General features: G+C 42.5%; 1 long non-coding RNA gene across 1 annotated transcript; it reads left to right on the top strand.

Annotated features, from left to right (window-relative positions):
• The first annotated feature begins 5,012 nt into the window (after window positions 1–5,012).
• LOC149125172 (uncharacterized) lies at window positions 5,013–25,061 on the top strand. The gene is made up of 2 exons (XR_016212587.1): window positions 5,013–5,248; window positions 24,764–25,061. It is a non-coding gene; the product is annotated as an uncharacterized LOC149125172 (long non-coding RNA).
• The last annotated feature ends 1,524 nt before the right edge of the window (window positions 25,062–26,585 follow it).

Genomic DNA, 26,585 nt, shown 5'->3' with positions numbered 1-26,585 from the left:
CCTGAGTTAAGCTTGGTCAGCCCTGGCTTCTATGGGCATTCAGGGAATGAAACAATGGATAAAAGCTCTCTTGCTCGTGTACTCTCTCTCTCTTTCTCTCTCTCTCTCTCCTTTTCCCTGTCCTTTTTTCAGTCACTCTGCTTTTCAAATGTATAAATCTTTTAAAAAAAAAATGCTTGAAAGTACGTAAACCCAGCATCAGCACTCAGCATTTTGGGGACTGGATGGGAGAATACTAACCAAGTGCTTGTGTTGAAACTATCTGATTCTAATTGTAGCTATTAAATGCCAATTGTCCATTTTTGCTAGGTAGGGAAATTTTATACTCTGCAAAAGGCAGTGGTATGTGTACATTCACTAGGCCTATAGCAAAGCTTGGTAAAAATGTCTACTAGGATTTTTCATATGGGAGCAATTGGAAGGCAAAACAGAATTGTATGAAGAAATCAACTCTCAGGGCCTCTGAGCACAACTGGCTTCTCTGAGATCAGATGAGTACCTAGAGGCTAGATCTTGTCCCTGGTAGTAGTAAAAGTAACACATTCCCACACTTAGGATAGTCGCCTGGTATTTAGACAATTTCCACGAACAGCAAAACATACCAATATCAATAACAAAGTAAAAACCCTCACCGCCAGTGCTTCTCTACTCCCAGCTGCTTCCTTCATACACTAATCACAGCAAAGCCCTTCTGGAAATTGACCAGAGAATGCAAGTGGAAAGAAAATACTCACAAAAGCATCTGAATATGATGACTGTCTTGTGACAGTGTTAAGGGGAAAAGGGAATATTTTAAAGAGGAAACCAACCTGAAATAGAAACAGAAGAGATAAAGAAAAAGCTCTGGCATCACAGATGGGAAAGACTGTCCTCAGGTCGGAACGTCCGACAGAGTGTACTTGTCTGTTTCTATTTTTCAGGATGACACTAGTTTATTCATTTAACATTCAAAGTGCTTCTCATGAGAAAGGAGAAACCATCTACTCTTTGGGGATCAGAATGACATCATGGAAAATGACATTCTTAGATATTCTTCTTAAAGAAGAACCAAAGTCTGCGGTAGTCAGAGGCAGACGGTGATACTATTGACCTGAGAGTCCATTCTATCCTGTGGAAGATAAAATTCACCCTGCTATGAGGAATGTCTCATGCCTGGGGAAGTTGCCTTGTAGACGCAAGGTTGTTCCTTTTTCCAGTGCAGCTGGTCCAATCCTCACATTCTTTGCTCCTAAATTATCTAGAGCTGTGCCCTCTGGTGCAGGATTGTGCAACTCAGAATGCGATTGCATTTTCTCCTTCCTTCCCTGAACCTGTCCCAGTGGAACTTCGAGCGAAGTGAGGGCTCAGATATTCTGCCCTGGTCCACCTTTTACACTTGCCTTGTCCACAATATGAGGATGGCCTGTGTTCTAGAACTCAGTTTGTATTGACCATGTTTTGTCACATGATATTCGCTGAAATGTGGATTATCTGGTATTATCATAACATAGAGATGAGAGAAAATTACTGCATTGTGGATGATTTGCTTAATATGGAGCTGACTGAGTATTTGTGAAGATTAACTGAAAACCAAAAAACTGTACAAATGAGAGAGGTTGCTGTGGTGTTACGATGCCCGTGGCCACATTGACATTGGTTCGATTTTCTCTCTGGTTCAATGATGGCATCATTAGGGCAATACACATGTCTCTGCTTTGCATTCCTGACTCACATCCCAACTTGCCAGCCCAGAGTGGAGTGTGGCTGCTGCAACTTTTAAGCACATTTTATTCCGAGGACTCACTTCTAAAGCTGCAGCAGATAAGATCATCAGAGCCAGCTACTAGCTTATCCAGACCACACTAGAACATCAGAGAAGGGAGACAGAGCTACATACCCCACGTCGCAAGGGAAAAGGACGCCAAAGGGACCTTAGACACCATCTGCTCAACAGGTCCCTACCTGGGGCTCTCTGCTGCTTCATAAATTCCTAAAAATCGTAAGAGGTTTTGACAATTTTCCATACAATAACACCAGACATCAAAATAAAAATGCTTATCTGGTGTTAAGTTGGAATTTTATAGGCATGTGACAGAAAACACTAATAAAGGAATCTTCAGCAGATTATTAGAATCGTTATTGACTACTTGAACAACAACTGCTTTAAAAACAAGCTAAAGCACTAGACTGTTTGAATACCTGAGCCATCTCCTGTCTTGCTCCCTTTCTAATCCATTATCCATGCTGCTACCTTGTGACATGTATAAAAAATCAAACTTAAGGGCTTCATTATTTATATAATCCTTGAAAGATTCTCATATGCCTAAGAGACAAAACGCAAACTTCTCATGACTTCATGGAAGACATTCAGTGTCAGGTCCTGGCCTAGTATTTCAGTCTCATTTTCCCCCTAGCTCCTTGGCTCTTTCCACCCACTCACCCACCTGTATTCCCACCCTTACACCATTCAAAACTGTATGACTTTCAGTTCTTCAAAAATGCCAGGAGATTTCACACTCCCTTGCTTTTCCACATACTGCTGCTTCTGCCCAGAAGTAAGTCCTCTTCCCGTCCTGGTATGTGGGCCACATCCCTACTCTTTCAAAGTTCAATATAAACATGACCTTTTCTTTTCCTTTTTTTTAATATTTATTTATTTGAAATGCAGAACTAAAGAGAGAGAGAGAGAGAAGGTGAAGCAGAGAGAGAGAGAGGTCTTCCATCTCTTGGGATGGGTTCAATTCCAAATAGCCACGAATGGAGGCCATTGCTCCAGGCCAAAGCCAGGATCCAGCAGCTGCTTCTGGGTCTCCCACATGAGTTCAGGGGACCAAGTACTTGGGCCATCCTCCACTGGTTTCCCAAGTGCATTAGCAGGAAGCCGGATCAGAAATGGATCAGCCAGGACTCAAACCGACGCCGATATGGGATGCTGGCCCTGCAAGTGGTGATTTAACCCATCACAGCATCACAGCACAAGCCCAAAGCATGATTTTTCTAGAAGTTTCTACATGCCTACTTCCTGGACACACACTCCAGAGTGATTACTGCCCCAGATATTACACAGCCCATTGATTCTGATCATAATAGTACATTTAGGGGCCAGCGCTGTGGCGTGGTGGGTTAAACCCACTGCCTGCAGTGCCGGCATCCCATATGGGCACCGGTTTGAGTCTCAGCTGCTCCTCTTCCAATCCAGCTCTCTGCAATGGCCTGGGAAAGCAGTAGAAGATGGCGCAAGCACTTGCACCTGCGTGGGAAACCCAGACGAAGCTCCTGCCACCTGCTTCGGACCGGCTCAGGTCTGGCTGCTGCAGTCATTTGGTGAGTGAACCAGCAGAATGGAGGACCTCCTCTCTTTCTCTCTGTCTCTACCTCTCTCTGTAACTCTGTCTTTCAAATAAATAAAATAATTATTTATTTAAAAACATAGCACATTTAATAGAAACATGTCCTCATTTGCAGGTCTGCTCTGGTAGCCCCCACTCCATTACACCCTCCTTGCCACTACTGCCTCTATTGTTCCAATGGTCAGGAAATTTACCACAACTTTCTTAGGCTTCCCAGGGCTCGCAGGCTGCCAGTGTGTGTTGAAGGGAGAAAGAAGACAGTGAGGGAAGTAGGAAGCCGTTCCAGAAAGTCATATCAACTCTAATTAAAACATATGTCTTGATTGTACTCCAGATTGTGTTTCAAAGACTCCACTTCAACCAGTTTCTCAGATCTTCCTGTCTTGGAGCCCCCTCCTGGCTGCTGCGGCAGGAGATTTCTGACTTAAATAAGTCTCTCTTCGCTCAAAAACAAAGAAGTCAAAACTACCCAAAACTTAAATTTTCACGTGCAATATCTATATAATACATGTAGTGTGTGACATCTACATATATTTCCTGTATATGTATAGATGATATGTGTACTAAATACATATATATGTAATTTAACAATGTCTGGTCATCTCAGCTGCTGCCACTCTCATCCAAGCCGTTCTCGTCTGGGCTCTCTGGTCTCCTCGCCTCTACTTATGCCAAAAAGTAAGCCAAGTCGTATTACTTCTCTGCTGAAACCTTCCAAGCTTTACATCTTCCAAACAAAGATAAGCGCAGCACCTCCACATGGCAAGGCAGCTTACCTCTGTTCACTCTCCTTCGTGTCGTATTACTCCCAGTTAGTACCATTCAGCTTTACTCTCCTTATTTCTTTTCCTCCAAGGTATCAATGTCTCCCTACCTGGGGCCTTTGCACTTAATGAGTTGGGTGTACTCTTTCCCAGATCTCCACATGACTTCTCTGTTCACATCATTCACAGAGAAGTTCAAATATAATTTTTGCAAAGAATCCCTCCTTGACCACCCTGGTTAGTATAGCCCCAATCCTACCCCAAATTCTCTAATTCTCTGAATAGACTTTATCACCATCTAAGATTATTTTTTAGTTATTTGCTGCATGTGTCTCCCATAGGTAGAACAAAGAATTTTGTCTGTCCATCACTCTACTGACAGAGTTTAGAATATGTTCAGGTACACACTGCATGCAGTAGGCACTTACGACGTGTGTGTTGAGAGGAGGGGAAACGGACAGTGAGACAACTGTCTTCCCCTAGCTCGGTCACTGTTTAATTTTCCTGGATGACCATTCCACAGCTCCTCTCTCTTTAAACCTATGCTTCTCACTCGCCAATGTCTTCTAACTTGCCTAACATCTGCGCTGTAGTCCTCTCGGCTTCTCTGCCCGCTAGCAATTGACCTTTATGAATGTACCAGCCAGGATGCCAGTTTGTCAGCTGGGATTTGGGGCAGGAAATCCAATGGTAAAAAGCAGGGGTCGGGCCGTGGGAGCTCCTTCCTGCTCCCTGCCTCTGTGGACCATGCATCTGGCAGTCCCTGCATCCTGCCTAACCTACAGCTTCAGAAGCACAACTCTTCCTCTGCACTTCCACTTTCAGTGGAGAGGTCAAGAGGCTTTCTGCTATTGTTGGTATCTTGTGTGATCTCCACCCCTCCCAACCTTTATAATAGCAAGGTTCCTGCACCATCTGAGTCAGACTCTGTTTCCTGAAGTGGCCTGGACCAAGATATTCACCCCAAGATCATGATATTGCTGTCCACTTACTAAGAAAATTGGATCACTCAAAAGAGAATTACCCCAAGGCCCGCCTCACCATGTCTACAGATTCAAGATTCTCTAAGACTGTCCACTTTGCAAATGTTGAAGCCTGTAGCCATTGAGCACTGGAATGTGGCTAATGCAGACAACTGAAAAACTTTTAGTTAATGTGAGTACAATTTTAAGAATAAGTCTTCAGTTATTAGCACATGTTAAGTACAGAGTGTTTGGAACACTTGGATATATGCATCTGCTTTTTGAACAGTATATTTTCTTGAAATCTAAATACCAGCCTTGCATTTCTGATGAAAATTTAGTGACTGCATTGAGATGATCTATAAATACAAAATACTCACAGGGTTTTGCAATTTTAATACAGAATATAGAATGTAAAGCAACTCAATAATACTTATATCATTACATGTTCAAGTAATATTTTATTGTACATTTATTGTATATTGATAAAAATTATATTATAAAATTAATTCACTTGTTTCCATTTTATGTCTTAATGTGTCTATGAAGAAATATAAATTACATGTCTAATTCCCTTTTCCCTTCTAACCTTTCTTCATGCCCCTCATTTAAGTCCATCCCTCCCTCATGCATTAGCTCACATCCCTCTCAGTTGCTCAAACAAGTCCTTCCAGCAACATTTCTCTCCCTCTGAAATTACCAGTTTCTCCCCTTGACTGGGTTCTTCCTGTCTGGAAATAGACATGCTGATGTTGAAAAACATTATCTTCATTTCAACCACTATTGTGCAACTCTCCTTGATATCGAAATTCCCTGTTGTTGATGTTCACAGTCCCTGACTCCACTCTCTCATTCTCTCTTAAACCATTATTTTGTTTTGTTTTGTTTTGCTTTTCATTTTATTTGTAAGGCAGAGAGACTACAAGAAAAACAGAAGTCTTCTATCTTCTGTTTCACTCCCCAGTGCTGCACCAAGCTGAAAGTAGGAACCAGAAATACCATTTGGGTCTCCCACGTGGGTGTCAAGGACCCATGTATTTCAACCATCTTCCACTCTTTTCCCAGGGTGCATATGAGCAGGAAACCAGATCAGAAGTAGAGTCAGGACTGGAACAAGGCACTGTGACATGGAATGCAGACATCCAAGTGATTACTTACCTGATGGGGCAAATGCCCACTCATCTCTGAAACTACTCTAACCCCTCCAATGAAATAGCTTTTTCCAAAATTACCAAACATTTCTACATTGCTCCCCATTACTCTATTTTGAGTCTAATGTTAGTTGATCCACCAGATAAATTTGACAAAATTGCTAACTCCATCCTCCTTCATGTGATTTCTCCCTTCTATTTTCCACACTACGATATTTTCTTGGTTTTCTTCCTATATTATTGGCTGCTCACTTTTTCATCTTTTGTAATAATAAAAACAGTTAACCTTCCCCTATTTCTCAATCACTTATCACTGAAGCACTCCAGGGTCCTATTCGTGGACTCCTTTCTTGCCACTCATTTCCTTGGTGATTTTTTCATCTATTACTCCTGGTATCCTTTATATGCCCAGTGAGTCCAAAATTTATTTCTCCAAAGCAGAGCTCAATTCTGAATCCTAATATATATTTCTTACCACCTACTTGAAATTTCAAATAATATTTTCATAATTGAATTTACCAATTCACATTAATTGCAACTTCCTCCTTTCAGTTTTAAATTTTAACATATTTATTTATTTACTTACTTATTTATTTATTTGAGAGTCAAAAAGACAGAGACAAAGACAGACCAAGATCCCAAATGCCTGCAATGCCCAGGGCTATGCCAGGCTGAAACCAGTAGCCACAATTCAATCCAGGTCTCCTATGTGGCGGCAGTGGCCCAAATTTTTGAGCCTTTACCTGTCACTTGCCAGGGTACACATTAGGAAGAAACTGGACTTGGGAGCTGAGCAGCTGGGACTCGAACCCAGGCACTCTGATATGGAACGCAGGCATCCCAACCACTGTCTAACAGATATACCTAGCAGCTGCCCAGTGGGCAAACAATTGTAAAGTCATCTTGGAGTTCCACCTGTCTCTATTCCATACCAGCACTTCTTTCAAGAAATCTCATTGGCTCCTCTTTCAAAATATGTCAAGAATCTGGCTCTGTCTCACCACCTCCACTATTACCACACTGATTCAAGCCCCATCACCTCTCACACAGATCACTGCAACAGCTTCCTAACTGTTCTCTCTGCTTCTTCCTCCCCCTTCCTCCAATTGTCTGTTCTCAATACAGCACAGCAGACAGAGCTAGCACAAAAGCAAGGAAACCATATCTTGTTTTCCTTTCACTTGGAAAATATGATGATTTCTCATTTCATTTGGAGTAAACACTCAAACTCTCTACAATGCTGAGCAAACTCCCACATGATGTGGCCAAGACAACGCTATGACCACAGCTATTACTGTCCTGTTTCCTCATTCCACTTCAGACACACCAACCTCCAAACTCTAGAGCACATAGGCATGCCCTTGTCTTCAGATCTGTCACTTGCCTGGAACAGTTTTCTTTCAGATACATGACCGTCAAGCCTTCCTTCACAATCCTTGCTCAGAATTCTCTTCTCCCATGAATCCTGATCTGACCTCTCTTAAATTATAGCACTCCCCTAAAATCTAGAATCTTACTCCCCTCATACTAATATTTTGTAGTATTATTATCTCCTAACTCTTCCTACCTTTTTACATAGTATGTGTTTTAAATGTTTGAATTTATTTTTTTTTAATTCCTTGCTACAATGAATGTATATTCCACAAGGAAAAAGGTTGTTTCTATTCATTGATTACCTAAAGCAGTGCTTGGAGCATATAAGTGTTTGAAAAGCATTTTCTGAGTGACATCATGTCTCAACTCCTTCATTTGGTCACGTATTTACACAAATTGAGAGGAAGAGAGAGGTCAACGAGAGAGAGAAATCTCCCATCTGCAGACTTACATTTCAAATGCCCTAACAGTGGAAGTTGGGCCAGGCCTAAGGTGGAACTGGAGACTCCATACAGGTCTCCCCGTGGATGGCAGTGACCCAAGCATTTGGCCTATAACCTGCTGCTCTCCATGGTGTGCATGAGCAGGAAGCTGGGCTTGGGAACAGAGGTGGACCTTGAACCTTGGCACTGATGGGAGCTGGGGACATCCCAACTGCCTCACCATCAGGCCAAATGTTTGCCCCTTCCCTCATTCAATCTTAATTATTCCACTCTTAATAGCCCTGGTTTCCCATGCAATCAAGGGCCTAAATTCCAATTTAATTTAAAATATATATCAGACTCATCCAAGTTAACCAAGACGTCTTAGATCCTAAACCAACCTTGAGATGTCCCAGAAATCTCTGTAGGAGCATGTGTTGAGGAGGGAGAGCTTAGGTGATCCACTGTTGAGGAGTTTCAGCCTACCGAGCGAGTGAAGACTGACTAGCTGGCAGCCGCAGCACTTCACAAACCCAGGGTTCTCTCTGCAGAATGCAGTGAAAAGCCACCTCTGCTTTCTACTACAAAAGAAAGTAAATGAAAGCACAGAACGCCCCAAGTAAATGAGCGAAGCCAAGTTTCCTCCCACGGCTATTCAGGGATAGAGCATGAACTTGGTAAGTGTCTCCCATCAAGGGCCAATCCCATTATCCTACATAGCCTCCTCTGCCATGCACGTATTTACATGCACAACCAGGGATTATAACGTCAGCTATTGTTCACCGACAAGAAACCTCTTGTTTGTTTGTTTTTTGAATATCTCTTCTCTGAACTGCCAGCAGTTTTAGGTAGAGAGGAATGCAATTGTGAAGAAACTGTAGCACATTTTTCTTCTAGAGAAAAAAAAAATCTTAGGCCTATAAGCAGGGAAGCTCACGTAAGTATATTTTACCCAGAACTTAGTTGAAGTATAAGATGAGCAATATTTTAACACCTAGTCACCATTTGAAAAGCAGCAAGCACTGTGGGGAACAATGCATGAGGCTTTGTTTATTGTGCTGAATATACCTGGGTGCCAGCTCCATACACAAGAAAGGGAAGATCCCCAAAAATACCTCTGTGGCTCCTTGTAGTGAAAATGCTTCACCAACAGCCACACAGTTGCTAAAGCAGACAGCCGCCTTTCCCAAGCGTCGGGAATCAGGATATAATGTACTTGCTACCCAGGTGTCATCACTGACCGTAAAGTGGTTTGGTGAGTATTATTAAAATGAATGCTAAAATTCTGCTTGGATTAATAGATACCACTGAGTACATAATAAACTCATGCTCAAATATTGCTGCTTTTATATATGCAGTAGGGAACTCCCGGGATGTCCCTACCCCAGTGCCATATATCTGTGAATATATTCCCATGTATTGCAAGAGATTTTGCACCAATGACTAACGTTAAGGATCCAGAGAAGGGAGTTTTTTTTGAAGATTCATTTATTCATTTGAAAGGCAGAAATACAGATAAAGGAGAGAGAGAGAGAGAGAGAGAGATTTTTCATCTGCTGATTCACTCCCCAAATGGCCACAACGGCCAGGGCTCAGCCAGGCCGAAGTCAGCAGCCAGGAGCTCCTTCTAGGTCTCCCACATGACTTAGGCCATATTCCACTGTCTTTCCAATGCAATAGCTTGGAGCTGGATCATAAGTGGAGCAGCAGGGACACGAACCAGTGCCCATATGAGATGTTGATACTGCGGGTGGCAGCTTAACCCTCTACACCACAGCACAAGCTCCCAAGAAGGGAGATACTGAATCCTGATAAAGCTGAGAAATGCTCCCAGCTGTAGTCAGAGAGGGACGTGTGAGGCTACAGAGGAAGTTCAAATGTGGAGAAGTCTCTCTGGCTTCAATGACGTTGGAAGAAGCCACAGGCCCAGGAATCTGGGTAACCTCTAAAAGCAGGGAGAGGTAAAACACAGAGTCTTTCCAGGAGCCTCCAGAAAGGACCAGAGTGCTGGACTGTAGGCCACTGGTGTCCACGTAAAGTGTCTGACCCAGCACATGTTAAGAGAATAAGCAAATATTATTTTAAGCCACTAAATATATGGTCTGCTGTTACAGCACAAAATAAAACCTGTCTGTATTTTTTGAGAAAATTTTTCCACAAACTATAACCCAGTTGTCAAGTAGGATCTCTCTGCCTCTTAAAGTTATGAGTTGTAGGGGCTGGCACTGTTGTACAGCGAGTAAAGCCAGCATCCTATATGCATGGCCAGTTCAGGTCCTGGCTGCTCCACTGCTGATCCAGCTCCCTGCTAGTGTCATGGGAAAAGCAGCAAAGACGGGGGGATCCAGATGAAGTTCATTGCCTGGCTTAAGACTGGCCCAACACTAACTGTTGAAGTCAACTAGTGGATAGAAGATATTCTCTCTCTCTCTCTCTCTCTCTCTCTCTCTCTCTCTTTATCTTCCTCTCTCCCTCGGTCTCTCCCTCTCTCTGTGTAGCTCTTTCAAATAAATAAATAAATCTTTAAAATATAAATTCCCAGCTCATTGATTGTAAAACCAACATTTCCCCAAAATATCAATGACCTGCAATGCTGGGGTGTTTCCCACAGTCTTCTCCAGACTGTGTAAACAATTCAGTGCAGGAGCCAGTTCATCATTTCTCTCTTGTGTCCCATTATACACAATGTAGACCAAGTGGAATGTTCCTGTTTCCACCAAATTATTTTTGTGCAAGTGAATTTACTAACAAGAAATTTATGATACAGAAATACATACCATATACAATTAAATGCTTTATAAAAATGTCCTTCATCTTTTCTCTACCAAATTCAGAATCTAGTCATGAGCTCTTCTGCTACATCCTACTGCAGAGTCCTTGGTGGCTTTTTCTCCCCTGGAACTTACCAAGCTCAAGCTTTGGCTCTCTCTTCCCCACACAATGTCTTATCAAGAGTTTCTTTTAAACAAAATATTTCTCTATTTCTAATTCATCACTCTTCTACATACACTTTGACAATCTAATACATCCACTCCTCCAATCTATATAAGAAAATAACCTCCCTCCTCTAGTCTTCTTCATTTCTTAATATGAAATTAAAATAGAGGCCAATGTTGTGGCACAACGAACTAAGCTGTTGCCTGCAATGCTGGCATCCCATATCAGAGAGCTGGCTCAAGTCCTGGTAGCTTCACTTCTGATCCAGCTCCCTGCTGGGAGGCAGCAGAAAATGGCCAGGTTCTTGGACCCCTGCCACACATGTGGGAGACCAGGATGGAGCTCTGAGCTCCTGGCTTCACCCTGGACTAGCCCTGGCCACTGCAGCCATTTGAGGAGTGAACCCATAAATGGAGATAGTTCTCTTTCTCTCTGTGTTTTTCCTCTCTCTCTGTCTCTTTGTCTTTCAAATAAATAAATAAATCTTTAAACAGAAAAATTAAAATATTTTACAGACTTAAATTAGATAAGCATTTTAATAGCATCACGACCACTAGTCTCAAGAACCACTGAAAAAGGGATGTTTACCATTAAGCTTTTTGCTAAATTATCATTATTCTTTTGACTTTGCATACAAAGAAGTAAATGTCTCCATATTAATACCAGTAAAAATTATAGAATATTCAACTTATAAAGCAACTCATTACTGATGCACAGGCGAGGAATTTTGTTGACAATGAATATATACCACTTGCTTTGCAAGAGTTACATAGCCAACCCAAGAATAAAAATTAACAGTGTTTGATACTAAAGACTGACACATCACATGTATTTTCCCACTGATATGTCAATAAATCCCTATGGTGAGTCCTAATATCGCCATAGTGTGGATAAAGAAGGATGGGCATAGAAAGCTTAAATAATTTTCCCAGGGTCAAGTGGATGATGAAGACAAGATTCATATCCAGGGTTGCCTGACCTTCTACCCTGTAAGCTACAATACTATAGGATTGATTTACGGATAAACAAACTGAAATGTGAAGAGTTCAGACAACTTTCTTAGAGTCTAACAACGAAAGCACCATGACCTGGCTTCCCAAACCCAGTCCAGACTGCATGCATAGTATCATGCACTTTTGACTAATCCTATGATGTGCAGTAAGCAATTGGCAACCTCAGAGAAATATTTGACTGGAAGATAATCCAATTAACCAATTTTTCCAAAACAAACATAGTAGGTAAAATAATGCTTTGGGGAAGCACAATTTGATGGAAAGACTATGAAATTATAATTTTAAAACCTGATTAAGCATAAATTTAATGCTTAGAAAATTTCTGGAAGAATGTACAAGAAATAAAGACATATTAACTGTAAGAAAGCAAAAGTGTGGCTGAGAGATCCATGTAAAAGATTTACTTTTCACTAAATTTACTCTATAGCTTAGAATTTTGTACAACAAATTAATATATTAACTACTAAAAATTAGTTTTTAAAGACACATGTAATATAAAATACTTGAGCACTGTAGATGGCACAAAGCAGCAAAATTGCAATGCCACGGTCATTTCCTTCTTCAAAGACCCAGAATACATCCAATATCAGGGAATAGAAAGTCCCTGAGAAGGAATTCTTTTGGGCTAGGTAGTGCCCTGTCTCCTCAGCCACCACTACTCATCAAAAATATTGTCCCCAGGTTTTCTATTCCTACCTTTAAAAAGTTAAGATTACTAAGAATTGGGCTAGGAAAGTAAAATCTGAACTGGATCTCTATTTAAGAAATCACACTAAACTTGACTTGCCTTCACTGAGCTGGTTTACAAAATTCATAGTGCAAGAAATTTTTTAATTGCATATAAATTAAATTTGGAACTTCAAGTTATAAGATCTTTATTTAGTCTGTAAAATTTTGCAACTCCTGTAAAAATACTTAGCATAATAAACCACAACCCTAAAACACAAATAAAGGTGCAGGTTTAACATAACCAATTATTTCTAGATTTTTTCACACACAAAAAATGAAAAATATGCTGTATTGCCAAGATATTTATATGAGACATTTGCTGAGTCTTTGGGTTCTTAGAACAGCCTTGCTCCAATCTGGCAGGAAAAAAAAATGGTGAAGGTAGATTAAAAAGAGGCAGGTCGAATGGGCACTGGGTTGCATTTGGTCCATTGAAAAGAAAAATACCACTTCTATTAAACCACATTGACTTGCAGGTGCCTTTGGAAAGAAAATGAAAGGCAAAAATTATGATACTTTGAAAAAATATTCAAGTAAACTATATACCTATAAAGCCCTCAACAGACATAGAAAGAAAAGTGAAAAGCTTATTATTAGTATACAGCATGTGGTTTGCCACTGTAATTATGAAACAATTAATCCATGTTGGTCCCTAAAGAAACAATTTCTTTACCAATTTGGTATGATTTGGTGTTTTTGTGTATTCAGCAAGTGTTTATCATATATGTGTGTCTGTATGTACAGACACACACATTCTCTCTCAAGGTCTTACTTGAAGAGACCCTGGATGGAGTTTATATCTCATTGAAAGTAGACACAACCATAGAACATCCAGAGACCCTCAACAGTCTAACAATATGCTTCTCCTTATTTGTCTGAACTTAATCTTTTTTTAGTTATTTGAGAGGTAGAGTTATAGACAGTGAGAGAGAGAGAGACAGAGAGAAAGGTCTTCTTTCCATTGGTTCACTCCCCAGATGGCTGCCATGGCCAGCGCTGCGCCGATCCAAAGCCAGGAGCCAGGTGCTTCCTCCTAGTCTCCCATGCGGATGCAGGCACCCAAGCACTTGGGCCATCCTCCACTGACTTCCAGGGCCACAGCAGAGAGCTGGACTGGAAGAGGAGCAACCGGGACTAGAACCCAGCGCCCATATGGGATGCCAGCGCTGCAGGCAGAGGATTAACCAAGTGAGCCACGGCACCGGCCCCTGAACTTAATCTTGTCCCACTACACACTACATTTGAACTTTTTAAAATTTCATATCCCACTAGAATGAATCTGACAAAGCCCAACCCAAGCCATCTGTAGAATGTGCTTCTCCAATGTTGCAAATCTCATCCCAAGGTTTCCTAACTAGGAAGAGGCAAGACTTTGCAAACCTGCAGGCGTTCTAGCATTCTTTGGATTTTTGTGCCATGCAGGGCTTCTTCTGTTAGCCTTCTGCTTCTTCCCTTTCCTCCTCCTCATCTGAATAAAAAGAAAAGTCAATGTCTTTCACAACTTTACCGTCAGCAGCTCATGTCCTCTGGTGTCATCCACACGTGCAGGGTCGCACCTACCTCAAGCTTTCTTCCCTCTTAGCAGGCTGCCCTCTTACTTTCTGTAAACTTAATGAGATCACAGCCACAGAAGCTACAATACAAGTCAGCAGGTGCTGGATGGGAGATGGCTTCAAATACAGCCACAGCTGCTTGGGGTGATGCATCTCCCTCCATGGAGCCCTTGAGCACCTGGAGTCCACTGGGACTTCTCAGGTATCTGAAATCAATGACTCAACTTTATCAGGAAGCGAGTAGCAGTGAAAGGAAAGTGGGTTAGGGGTCCTTGCCCAGCACTGAGAAAGTCTCACTATTTTCCAAGTGCAAGGTGGGATGCCAAGTGCTGTGTGGAATATAATAACACAGGACATCCAGTGCCCGGCCTCAGTCACTAAAAGAAGAGTTGTACATCATTTTCCACTGAAATTCAACTTGAAACCTACTGAGACAGATAAGCCACATGGACTAATTAGAATAATTGACTGTATTTGAAAAGGACTGTATGAGTACAGCGAATGTCATTAGGTCCTCCAAAAATTGTGTGGCAGGAGAAACAGAGACAGCTTAGTGGAGGGCAGGGTGTGAGACACAGCACCTGCCCTTTAGTGGGCTTCGTGGCCCCGCCCCTCCTGTGACAACTTCAGAGAAACCTTAGGCTTCCACCTGTGTGCTGGCTTCATGCTAATCCTGCGTCTCTATCTTTTTTGCTTTACTCTGATTTTGTTTAATTTGAAAGAGATACACACAGAAAGAGAGCTTCCATCTAATGCCTGTAAATTTCTTATCATCTATAAACCAGGTTCCCAATCTGTAAAGTGGGCTTTTAGAAATAGTATCTTCCTCTCTTCTTGATCATTCCCAGTCTTCACTTTGCAGTCTGATTTTATCCCACTCCTGGTCACTGGAGACAACCTTGCAACATGCACCACTGGGGCCATTTAGCCATTATCTCATCTCTGCTGCACTTATTCACCATGCCTTAACACGGCTTCCAGGTGTGACCTTACTACTACTTTCCTCTGCAGTCCTGTTAGTCAGGACCCTAAAGTGGACTCAGTCCAGGGATCAATGCTAGGAATCTGAGATTCATTTTTCTTTTTACTTAAAATTTATTAAGTGACTTAATTTGTTAAAACAATTCTAGATTTGCATCAAAATAAAAAGCGGAAAGTATAGAGTTTCCTCTCTGCTCCTTGCCCCAATGCATGCATAGCCTCCTCCATTCGAATGTGATTTTTAATGAAATTAAATGGATTAGTCTTCAAAACATCAAATGCATCCCACTAATATAAGCATTGCTTGATGATATATTTTGTGAGTGTGTCTGTGTGTTACTGTGCATTTGACTATATGGCTGGCCAAAATATATATTGCATTTCTCATTGCAAGGTATGGTGAAAATTTTGCATGCTATGGTAATTAAATTTCTCAGTTTGATTTGCTTTTTTGTTCTTATACCCTGCCTCTCTGATGTTCATCCTCTTCTTTTTTGGCTATCCATAACCTTCAGCTCTCTCTTTGTAACAGCTCTCTCTCTCTTGAACTTCCCAAAAACTTTTCAGTATTGCCACCTGGATCTTTATTAACACTCAAGTTCATTATAAGATATCAACAATTTTAATCGAATGACATGAGGAAAGTGATATATTATCATGATTAACTTGGCAACAGTTTGAAAGACAGAATAGAAGAAGACAGACTGGGAGTGGGGAGATTTGTTAGAAAGTTGTTACTGTGATCCATGGTGCAGCATTTTAGGACTATGTGAAGTTGGAGGTAGTAAGCCTGATGAAGCAAATGAGTTAAGTAACACTTTCAGTAACATATATTAAGGCTATGGTGATGGGTGACAGTTTGATGACAAATCACAAGAATAGAAAAACTAAATTATTTCTCCAATTACCAATCTAAAGAAAAAACTCAATTGCATTAATTATCATCAGTGCTAATAATTTCATGTTTATTTTGTTTTAACTTGGGCCGCTAGCAGAATACTAAACAAATATAGTTAAAAGACTAAAATATGTCCTGTTTTAAGTCCAGTTCATAAGTTAGCTCCATACGAATCTCAGGTTAATAAACAATATACCCATATTTAGGTTCAAGTTTTTATAGGATTACTTTTATAAAGACATATACAACAAAACTAACTCATCTGAAATTCCAGTGCTGGCTAAACCCTCAGATCTGTGGCTTGACTCACAGTCAGATGTTTAAGTAAATAGGTCATAACTTTGAAATTTTTCCGGTAGTTCTTTACTCTGTAAAAATTATAGTAAATAAAAGAAAAATTAAAATTAAAATTATGATTTGGATTGTTTAAGATTTGCTTATATATTTGAAAGGCAAAGCAACAAAGAGGTGGGGTGGGGAGAGATCTTCCATCCACTAGTTCACTCTCCCAGAGAGCGGCAACAGCTAGAGCTGGCCAGACTGAAGCCATCTCATTCTCCAACATGGGTGGCAGGGACCCGAGCACTCTGGGCCATCATTCACTACCTTCCCAGGCACATCAGCAGAAAGCTGGATTGGAAGTGGAGTAGCCTGGACTCAAACTCAGGTATAGAATGGCAACAAAACAAGCAGTGGCTTAACCTGCTAAGCCACAACATTGGCCCCTATTATCTGGATTTCGAAGTACTAGGCTTACGTGTAGATATTTTTCCCTGTTGGTCTCCTTTTACCTCTCATAAAACTGTTTCTTACACTTTTCTAGGGATGCTTTAATTTCAAAATCACGTGTCATCAAAGAAATCAGTGATGTTGTTATGTCAGATAATTAATTCCTTGCTTTCCCCTCCTCTTTAACTAAACTTTACAAAATGCCCTCTAACCATATATTAACGGAGTGATGACAATTTAAGTAGATCAAGGCCGCAGCAATGAAGAATAATGATGGAAATGAAGACAGTAGTGTTTAGAGTTTGAGCTTTTACTACTACTGTTCAATGAGACAAACAACTACAGAATGACGATCTAAAAAGATAATGAGGGAGGGCTTAAAAATTCGTGTTTGATTTGTCCACGAACAATTGAGCCACTAAGAGAATAACCATTTATTAACAGTTTGAAAATTAGATTTCAAGTCAGAAGACCCTTCTAGATCTGATATGGCCTTGGGGAAATCACTTATATCTCTGAAGTTCATTCTTTTCTGCATATAAAATAGTATTAATGTGTTTTAAACTCTTGAAGACACTGATATGTAAAACATTGAAATAATAATATGGCCGGCACCGCGGCTCACTAGGCTAATCCTCCGCCTTGTGGCACCAGCACACCGGGTTCTAGTCCCGGTTGGGGCGCCGGATTCTGTTCCGGTTGCCCCTCTTCCAGCCAGCTCTCTGCTGTGGCCCGGGAGTGCAGTGGAGGATGGCCCAAGTGCTTGGGCCCTGCACCCGCATGGGAGACCAGGAGAAGTACCTGGCTCCTGCCATCGGATCAGTGCCGTGCGCCGGCCGCAGCGCGCTGGCCGCGGCAGCCATTGAAGGGTGAACCAACGGCAAAGGAAGACCTTTCTCTCTGTCTCTCTCTCTCACTGTCCACTCTGCCTGTAAAATAATGATAATAATAATAATAATAATCCTCCATGTTTTCTGCTAAAGCGCTATGTGAAATAACGCCTAAGGAAAAAGAGGCAGATAGAACAGCAAGTGAGCTGTGAGTTACAAGGAAGTAAAAGAAGGCCTGGGTCCCTAGAAGTTCACCTTCTCATGACAAAGGCAAGAACATTGTCCACACAACAGCTCAAGTTATAAGGTCAAGAAACAGGACAGTTTTCTGAAGACAGAGAGAGAGGGAAGAAAAGAGGAATGGAGCTGACCCAAATTCTTAAATTTTAATCACAGGAAGTTCCATGAACAAGTGCAAGGTGGTGCATGTGTGAATGTAATTGTTTTCACCAGTGGAAGTTGCTATCAGTGACATTGTTTCAATCCGAATATGTAAGACCTTGTAAGCTTATGAGGACTCTTTCAGTAAAAGCATAAAAGTGTCAAAGAGGAGGTAGACATGAAGTAGGGATGTTGTTAGAAAGAGGTGCGGATCGGTGCTTCCTCACATGGGGCACCAAAATGTTAAGACTAGAGACACAGAACAGAGAGGAGACAGAAATGAACTCGCAGCCAGACCGAATTTATTCAGAAGATAAATCTGCAAGGTCGACCAAAACCATCAGGCTCACCAAGCAAATGTATGGGAGAGGTCTGGACCCCACCAGGCTGGGCCCTTTTATATCTTAGGTGGGCTAGGGGTGGGCGACAGTAGTGGAGATGAGCTTCTCCATACTGGTTCTTCAGGTTTGGTTCAGTGGTTTCCAAACCTGGAGAACAATGCAGGTGGTGGGGTGGGAACAATGCAGGGTGTAAGATAGAACTGGTCTCTTGAAATTTGGCAGGGTTAACAAGAACCTAAAATGGCTGAGGCTTATGTCCTTGTTCCATCCATCCTGACTCTGAGGATAGATAAGGAGGTGGGGTGCCAGTTTCTTTCTGGCTACTTTCTGCTGATTTAGAGCGTAGACATGAGGCAGCGTTCTATCTCAGGATGGACTGATTGAAGAAAAGCAATCTGGTGTTGTTCCTGCTTGGGATACAGCAGTCATTCATTTCTGTAAGAACTTTTGGAGTAAATTAATTATACATGGCAGAAATAGGAGCACTATGATTATGAGGATAAAAGGAGATATTAGAGACATTGGCCATGGTGGAAAAGATGGCTGAAATGAGGAGGACAGAGGGGAAAATAGGAAAGCAGGAGTCCTGTCCAGTTAGTGGGAAGACAGGTGTGTGCCTGGTTGACACAGGGGAAGAATGCTCCCATTGTGTTTAGTGTGTACATACTGGCAAGGAGCCATGGGATGGAGTTAGTATGGCCTGATGGGCATTAAGGCCTGGCCAGGTATATGTGAGGGCCAGACCTGTCCATCTCTTTGCATGTGGTACTGGATGAGACATCATATGGTAGGTGTGAACCTCCTTAGGGAAGGTACCCTGTTGGCTTCCATTATGTAACTGGCCTGGGAAGACAGCTGACCTGCAACTAGAGGTTAATGTTGAATAGGTGGCCTATCTAAAAGCAAATTTACAGCTCTACCTTGAGTGTTACTGACCCTAGGCTGTCCCTCTGATGCCGATGGTTACTTTGGAAGCTGGGTAGAGTGAAGATCTTTTCTAGCCTGGGGCTAACAAGGTCTGTGTTTCTGACCCAGGAGTCCTTCAACACCCAGGGCAGTTCCATTTCCAGTGGCCTGGCTCTTGGCAGACTGACAAGGCTCTTCGGGAGCCAATTTCTATTGCAAAAGCTGCTTGCCCAATGCCCTGACTCTTCATAACAAAAACAGGTGCCATTTGGGAGTGGACCTTGTTGGGTCTCCTTGATGGCAGATCACCACGTAAAGCAGCCATTAATTGGCCTGCCACTATCCTTACGTTGCTCCTGCTCCTCTTTCTCCTGGTCTCTGTTAAAGTAGAACACAGAGAAAGCCTTTAGGAATGTCAGCCAAGGGGGCACTCAGTCCCCTAACTAATCTTTGGTGGCCTGAGCTAAAAATCTGTGGTCACAGGTATTTTATGACAATATTCTTCCTGTTAGAAAAGAAGATGCCCATGAAGAAACATAAGTCCTTCTAGGTAAGATCAAACATTAAGACCACTGTACCCAAACTGTCTTGTATAAGGTCTAAAGATCAAATTGTACATCCTGGTGGAGAGTCCTGTAGAATAGAATCAATTTTCCATTATAAAGAGAATAGAGGAGAAATGAAGAAACAAGTCAGGCTTCCAAGAGACGTTGTGTGCCACTACACAAGGCAGGGGAGCTGGCGCTGTGGCTCAGTAGGCTAATCCTCTGCCTTGCAGCGCCGGCACACAGGGTTCTAGTCCCGGTCGGGGTGCCAGATTCTGTCCCGGTTGCCCCTCTTCCAGGCCAGCTCTCTGCTGTGGCCAGGGAGTGCAGTGGAGGATGGCCCAAGTATTTGGACCCTGCACCCCATTGGAGACCAGGAGAAGTACCTGGCTCCTGCCTTCGGATCAGTGTGGTGCGCTGGCCGCAGCGCGCCGGCCACGGCGGCCATTGGGGGGTGAACCAATGGCAAAGGAAGACCTTTCTCTCTGTCACTCTCTCTCACTGTCCACTCTGCCTGTCAAAAAAATAAAAAATAAATTTAAAAATTTTAAAAAAGGCAGGGGAAAAGACAGACAACGACTAGGCATGGAGCATTCTTAGGAGCTAATTTTCTCAGGATGCACCCCTGTTCTGGAGTTTTCTCTGCTAGCCCTGTCAAATATTTCACCAGAGATGGCTGGAACAGAGGTTTCAGCTTCATTCGCGATGTGGCTCCATTATCTTAGGATTTAGGATTCTGGTGTTCATAGAAGCATAGGAGGTGGCTGGTTAAAGAAGACTCTATTTTAGGGAAGACAGATTGGGGGCGGGGAGGTAAAGGGATAGTAGGGGCTGAGCTCCTTGGACAGAGGGTGGAGGGTGGGAGTGGGGGTGTTGAAGTCAGGCTTCATTGCATTTGAACAGAGTTCTCTCTGGAGGTGCAGAACACCCCATGCACCCTGATAAGGCAGGTGGTGATGTCCCAGGCACAGGGTTTTCCAGAGCAGTAGGCATTCTGCCAGCCTTTTCACTATCTCTCTGCACCCAGGGGAAGAGAGCAGCTGAATGGAAAAGGGATTCAGGAGGAGAGGAGAGAGGCAGTTGCAGCTGATGGTGAATTGGGGGTGGGGAAAGCCAGGCAGGGGGCAGGGTGAGCAGAGGGTGCTGTCCCAGAGGCGGCAGCACCCCGGAGGAAAGAGCAAGAGTGGAAGAAGGAAAAGTCGAGAGTCGGAGAGGAGGCTCCAAGTCTCTCCTGCCCAAGGGCTTAGAATGTGGAAAGTTGACCTCAGAGGAGGACAAGGCTGGAATGTAGCGGGCATCTGACCATTGGCCATTTATCTGTGTAAAACTATTTAAATCTTAGAGAATTTTGAGACAAAAAAATGCCAAGTTAGTGCAGAGGTGGATTAATCACCTCCACTTTACCTCCCTCTGCAGGCCCAGCTTGTGCAGATCTTTTAAGAGCCAGGCCAGGGGAGCTGAAATTTGCAACCCATGGATTAAGCAAAATTTGGTCTGGGGGAAGAGGGTCCTTTCACAGGGTGTCCCCAGGAAAGAATCACCCCATCCAAGACCCTAAGTCCTGAGTCCTCTACGAAGGGAGCGAGAGAAACTTACCAGACACCCCAGGCCCTACGTGGAGGATGCACTGGCCTGACCCAACACCCCAAGCCCTAAAAGCGGGGCATGAGTCAACCCAACTGAACACCCCAGGCCCTAAAAGCAGGGATGAGAATAACAAGAAACCTAAAATGGCTGAGGCTTATGTCCTTGTTCCATCAGCTGCTATGCTTATATCAAGAGGAATGGCAGCATTACAATACTGATGGACTATTCCAAGAGTTGTACTAATTGAACTTAAGGCTCACCTTCCTCTACTTCAGGTATGTACTGAGAAGTGTAAAGTGGAGAATGAGCTGGTGCCTAAAACCTCTCATTCTCAGGAGCTTTCTATAGCCCAAAGTAGCAGAAACTGCTCAGAAAGGGGGCAAGTACAGGTTTGGGTCAGTTTCTTCTAAAGGGAATAAACACTAGCATTCAGCTCTCCATCATTCCACAAAGCACCAGTTCTGGTCCAGAGGGAAAGATGCTTTCTGGTGGCTCTAAAGGGAAATTTCTCTTTATCTTCTTCTGTACTTAGATAGTTTAATCAACCTCATTCCACAAATTTAGCGGCGGTGGCTGTGCCCTCAGGAATTTTTTTATAGGAGAGAATTCTACTAGTCTGCCCATGACTCAAAAGCATACACTGTTCCTATGGAACCAGATGCCTTTTGCCAGATCCAATGTCTCAAGGAGATACAGATAAAAAATTTCATTAACTGCATCCAGTGTTAAATGAGTTTGACCTAGAACCAAGCATAATGGACCAAGGAGCCTGGCCACTGGGGAAGAGGAGAAAACTAGGACCTCAAAAAGATATAAGTGAAGGGGCTGGCACTGTGGCATAGTGGGTAAAGCCCTTGCCTGTAGTGCTGGCATTCCATATGAGCGCCGGTACGAGTCCCGACTGCTCCCTTCTTTTTTTTTTTTTTTTTAATTGACAGATAGAGTTTGACAGTGAGAGAGAGAGAGACAGAGAGAAAGTTCTTCTTTCCATTGGTTCACCCCTGCAATGGAGGTTCACCTCCACCACGGTCGGAGCTACGCCAATCTGAAGCCAGGAGCCAGGTGCCTCTTCCTGGTCTCCAATGTGGGTGCAGGATCCCAAACACTTGAGCCATCCTCCACTGCCCTCCCAGGCCACAGCAGAGAGCTGTACTAGAAGAGGGGCAACCGGGACTAGAACCCTGCGCCCATATGGGATGCCGGTGCCGCAGGCGGAGGATTAACCAAGTGAGCCACGGCGCTGGCCCCCTTGCTGCTCTACTTCTGATCTGGCTCTCTCTTATGGCCTGGGAAAGTAGTGGAAGATGGCCAAGGTCCTTGGGCCCTTGCACCTGTGTGGGAGACCTGGAGGAAGCTCCTGGCTCCTGGCTCCTGGCTCCTGACTTCGGATCAGCACAGCTCCAGCCATTGCGGCCAATTGGGGAGTGAACCAGCTGATGGAAGAACTCTTTCTGCCTCTCCTTCTGTCTCTGTACAACTCTTTCAAATCAATAAATAAATCTTAAAAAAAAAAAAAAGTAAATGAAAACAACATGCATTAATTTAGGCAGGGCCATGAAAGCTGAGGGATCAGGGGGAGGTACCCTCATCCAAAGGACAGAGCCCAAAGAGGCCATGGTTTGTTTCAGCAATGACCGAGGACTGAGAAAATCTAAGCAGGCAGGTGGGAACTCTGATCAAAGTTCAAAGTAGCAGACAAGGCTTGAAGTCAGAGCCACTATAGGATGTTGTTATCAGGCAATCGGTCCATGTAGAAGATACCAGATTATGACTATGCTGGGTAACGATTCAACTGCTTATTATCTATCAAATACCCAAAGTTAATCAAAGTGATAAGGTCCTTTATAGGCAGGCAATCCTGGACAATGCTTAACAACTGGTAGAACTGATTACTTAGCAGTACATGAAGACGAAATGGATCCAACTGATGAGACTCATATGGAAAGTATACTCTACGTAGACAAATAGACCCAAGAAATCCATTTTACACATATCAGATCCTGAGTGAATAGCATCACAGCTAATCATAGACAGCACGGCATTGGTGGAACTGAGATTGTAATTGTGTTGCTGGTGTTCGTTAACATGAGTTGAATAACTGAGCAAGGCTACTTCAGGTTAAGGACAGGGAGGCCCACAGCTGAAACGAGACAGAAAGCGTAGAAATTGCCAGCAGCCTGCATACATAATAAAGCGTTTCCTTGTTCTGAGTCAGCAAGTTCCCTCCCATCACACACACCTACCTAGAGTGAAAATTATGAAGTTCAACATCACCACTCTCTCCAGAGATTTGTTTTCTACTTTAACTAAATTTTCTCATTTAGACTGTCATTGGAAACATACCAAGATCACTCTGAATTCTTACTAGTTCTACTGATTCTATCTCTTGTTTTTTATTCAGAAATATTTGTGATCAATAATTTGAAATTTCAACCTTAAATCCACAGCATTCACACTAAACTAAAAAGCACAGCTCTCTACTGAAAATGCAATTAGTTAAATTAGATATTGTTTTCATTCAGCGTCTGGTATTGTGGTGCAGCCGATGAAGCCGCTGATTGCAATACCATCATCTCACATCAGAGTGCTGGTCTGAGTCCATGCTGCGCTGCTTCCAAATCAGCACACTGTTCATGTACCTGTGAAGGCAGCAGAAAATGGTGCAAGTATTTGCCTGCTACCTTTGTGGGAGACCTGGATGGAATTTTAGATTTCTGGCTTTAGCCTAGCCCTGGCCCTTCCACCTAGCTATTGTGGTCATTTGGGGAGTGCATTGGCATATGGAAGATTTTTGTCTCTCTTTTCCTCTGCTTTCTCCTGTAACTCTGCCTTTCAAATAAATGCAATAAATCTTAAAGAGTTAACAGATCAGAGACTGTTTCTGATTTTTGAGCAACAACCTTGAAATTTTAATTTACCTAAAATCCCTAGTGCTATGAAACTGCTCGTCTCTAAAGGGTAGTATCAAAGGCCTTGGGGTTAAGACACCACATGGGACACTCACATCACATATCAGAGTGGCTGAATTCAAGTCTCTGCTTCCCTCTCCATGTGTTTCTCTCTCCAGGTCTATCTGCCTCTCAAATAAATAACCTTAAATAAGTAATAAAGGGGAATATCCATTGTTGACTGTAATTGTCTTTCTGGATTCATCTCACTTTCATCGTACTCTTCCCAGTTCTCCATTCCTGCTCTATTTGACTCCATTTCCTCATTCTATTACCCCTTAAACTTGGCTTTGGCTTTCAGTCTCTACATTTTGAATCTTGAATAATCATCAAGGATTTTAATGAAGATTCTCACTTCTTCTCCCACCCCATGTCTTTCCCAGATGTGACCAGTCATCCCAGACTTGAAACTTCACCACTGGACTCCCCACCGGCACACCACAATTGTCCCAAGGAAAAGATGGGGGAGAGAGGAGTCCATGGACAAAGTACTACTAAACATCAGAAACCAGGAAACTACGTGTTTTCCTTTTTGCCCAAGGATGGCAGATTTGGCTGCAAAAGACATCTGAGTAGTCTATAATTGAACAGTAAGAGTTTAGGAAGAGTTAACATGGTTGAAACTACTATTCAAATTTCTAGACATATTTTTTAAAGCCAAGAATAAAAATGTCACCTGGACTTCAAGAGTTTTGTCATGTCTATATCCATAGGAATTAAAAAGATGCTGTTGTACACTCTTGGTTGACGTGATTCTGATTCAGTAGATCCCAGTGTGACCTAGGAATCTGCATTGCAACTATGATAGATGATTCTGCTTATGTACTCCCAGACCATATTTGTCCAAGCATTCATCTCAAACTTCCACCTCTTGGTTCATTGTTTTTGTTAATATAGCTATATATTTTAATGTTCAATTACATACATCTCACTGCTTCTTGAAAAGTATTAATTTTATGGCTCTTTCATAATATGTTATTTGTGTAACAGCCTCTAAACATTTATGTGTCCCTTCAGAAAAACAGAAAATCATATTTTAATTGAGCTGTGCACTTGGATGTAAGCCTACTAGAACTCATAGGAAAAGGTGTTTCTCTGTTTCATTTTCCTTTTATTAGTTTACAGTCACTGATTCCCCACTTATTTAGACATTTTATGGTTGAACTAATTTGATCCCATAATCTCAAGGCATTCATAAAGACAGAGAGATTAGGCAAAGTAAAGACAACCAAATGTGCTCTTTTCCCCTCTGATGAAATTTAAGCTAGAGCTACTGAATTTAATTGTAAACTACCAGTGAGGTGTTTTTTTTTTTTTTGTTTTTTTGTTTTTTTTTTTTTTTGACAGGCAGAGTGGACAGTGAGAGAGAGAGACAGAGAGAAAGGTCTTCCTTTGCCGTTGGTTCACCCTCCAATGGCCGCTGCGGCTAGCACGCTGCAGCCGGCGCACCGCACTGATCCGATGGCAGGAGCCAGGTACTTATCCTGGTCTCCCATGGGGTGCAGGGCCCAGGGACTTGGGCCATCCTCCACTGCACTCCCTGGCCACAGTAGAGAGCTGGCCTGGAAGAGGGGCAACCGGGACAGAATCCGGCGCCCCGACCAGGACTAGAACCCGGTGTGCCGGTGCAGCAAGGCGGAGGATTAGCCTAGTGAGCCGCGGCGCCGGCCCCAGTGAGTTTTTAAAGCCTAGAAATTCATTTTATTGATGAGGAATAGACAAATAAGGAACACTCTGCTCCTTTGCAGTCCCCATTAACACTTTTTAAGCAATTAAAAAATAGTCTATTAAGGATTACGGGTGATTTGTAATGTGAGTTGGACAATGTTGTCATCAGGGTCAGTCAAGATAGATTTTCATTCAATTACCTACACATCTTGCCTCCCCAAGGATACTTGAAGGTGTCATCTGTACCAAACTCCTCAGTGATTTTTAACTTGAAGTTCATTAGCTCAATGGCAGATTGATGTATTGCACTTAAAATACACTCAAATGTCATCTTTTTAAAAATCCACTAACACAAAATTACACTATGGAGTTAAATTCAATCATTCAAGTCAGCTTTTGGTTCTTTAGAGAAATTACTTTCCTTTATCAAATTCAAGCTGCAAGGCTGCCAGAAAAGGTGTTAATCATGTCATTTGCTACCATTAATGTAAGCTTTGTTTTTATCCAGTTCTCTGTTCAACTTCCTTCTGCATCAAT

The sequence above is a fragment of the Oryctolagus cuniculus genome, chromosome 8 (genome assembly GCF_051225735.1).
Source record: "Oryctolagus cuniculus isolate XC-2025 breed Fujian yellow rabbit chromosome 8, ASM5122573v1, whole genome shotgun sequence".
Taxonomy (NCBI): domain Eukaryota; kingdom Metazoa; phylum Chordata; class Mammalia; order Lagomorpha; family Leporidae; genus Oryctolagus; species Oryctolagus cuniculus.
The sequence above is the reverse complement of the archived record's forward strand: the minus strand, read 5'-3'. Positions and strand labels throughout refer to the sequence as shown.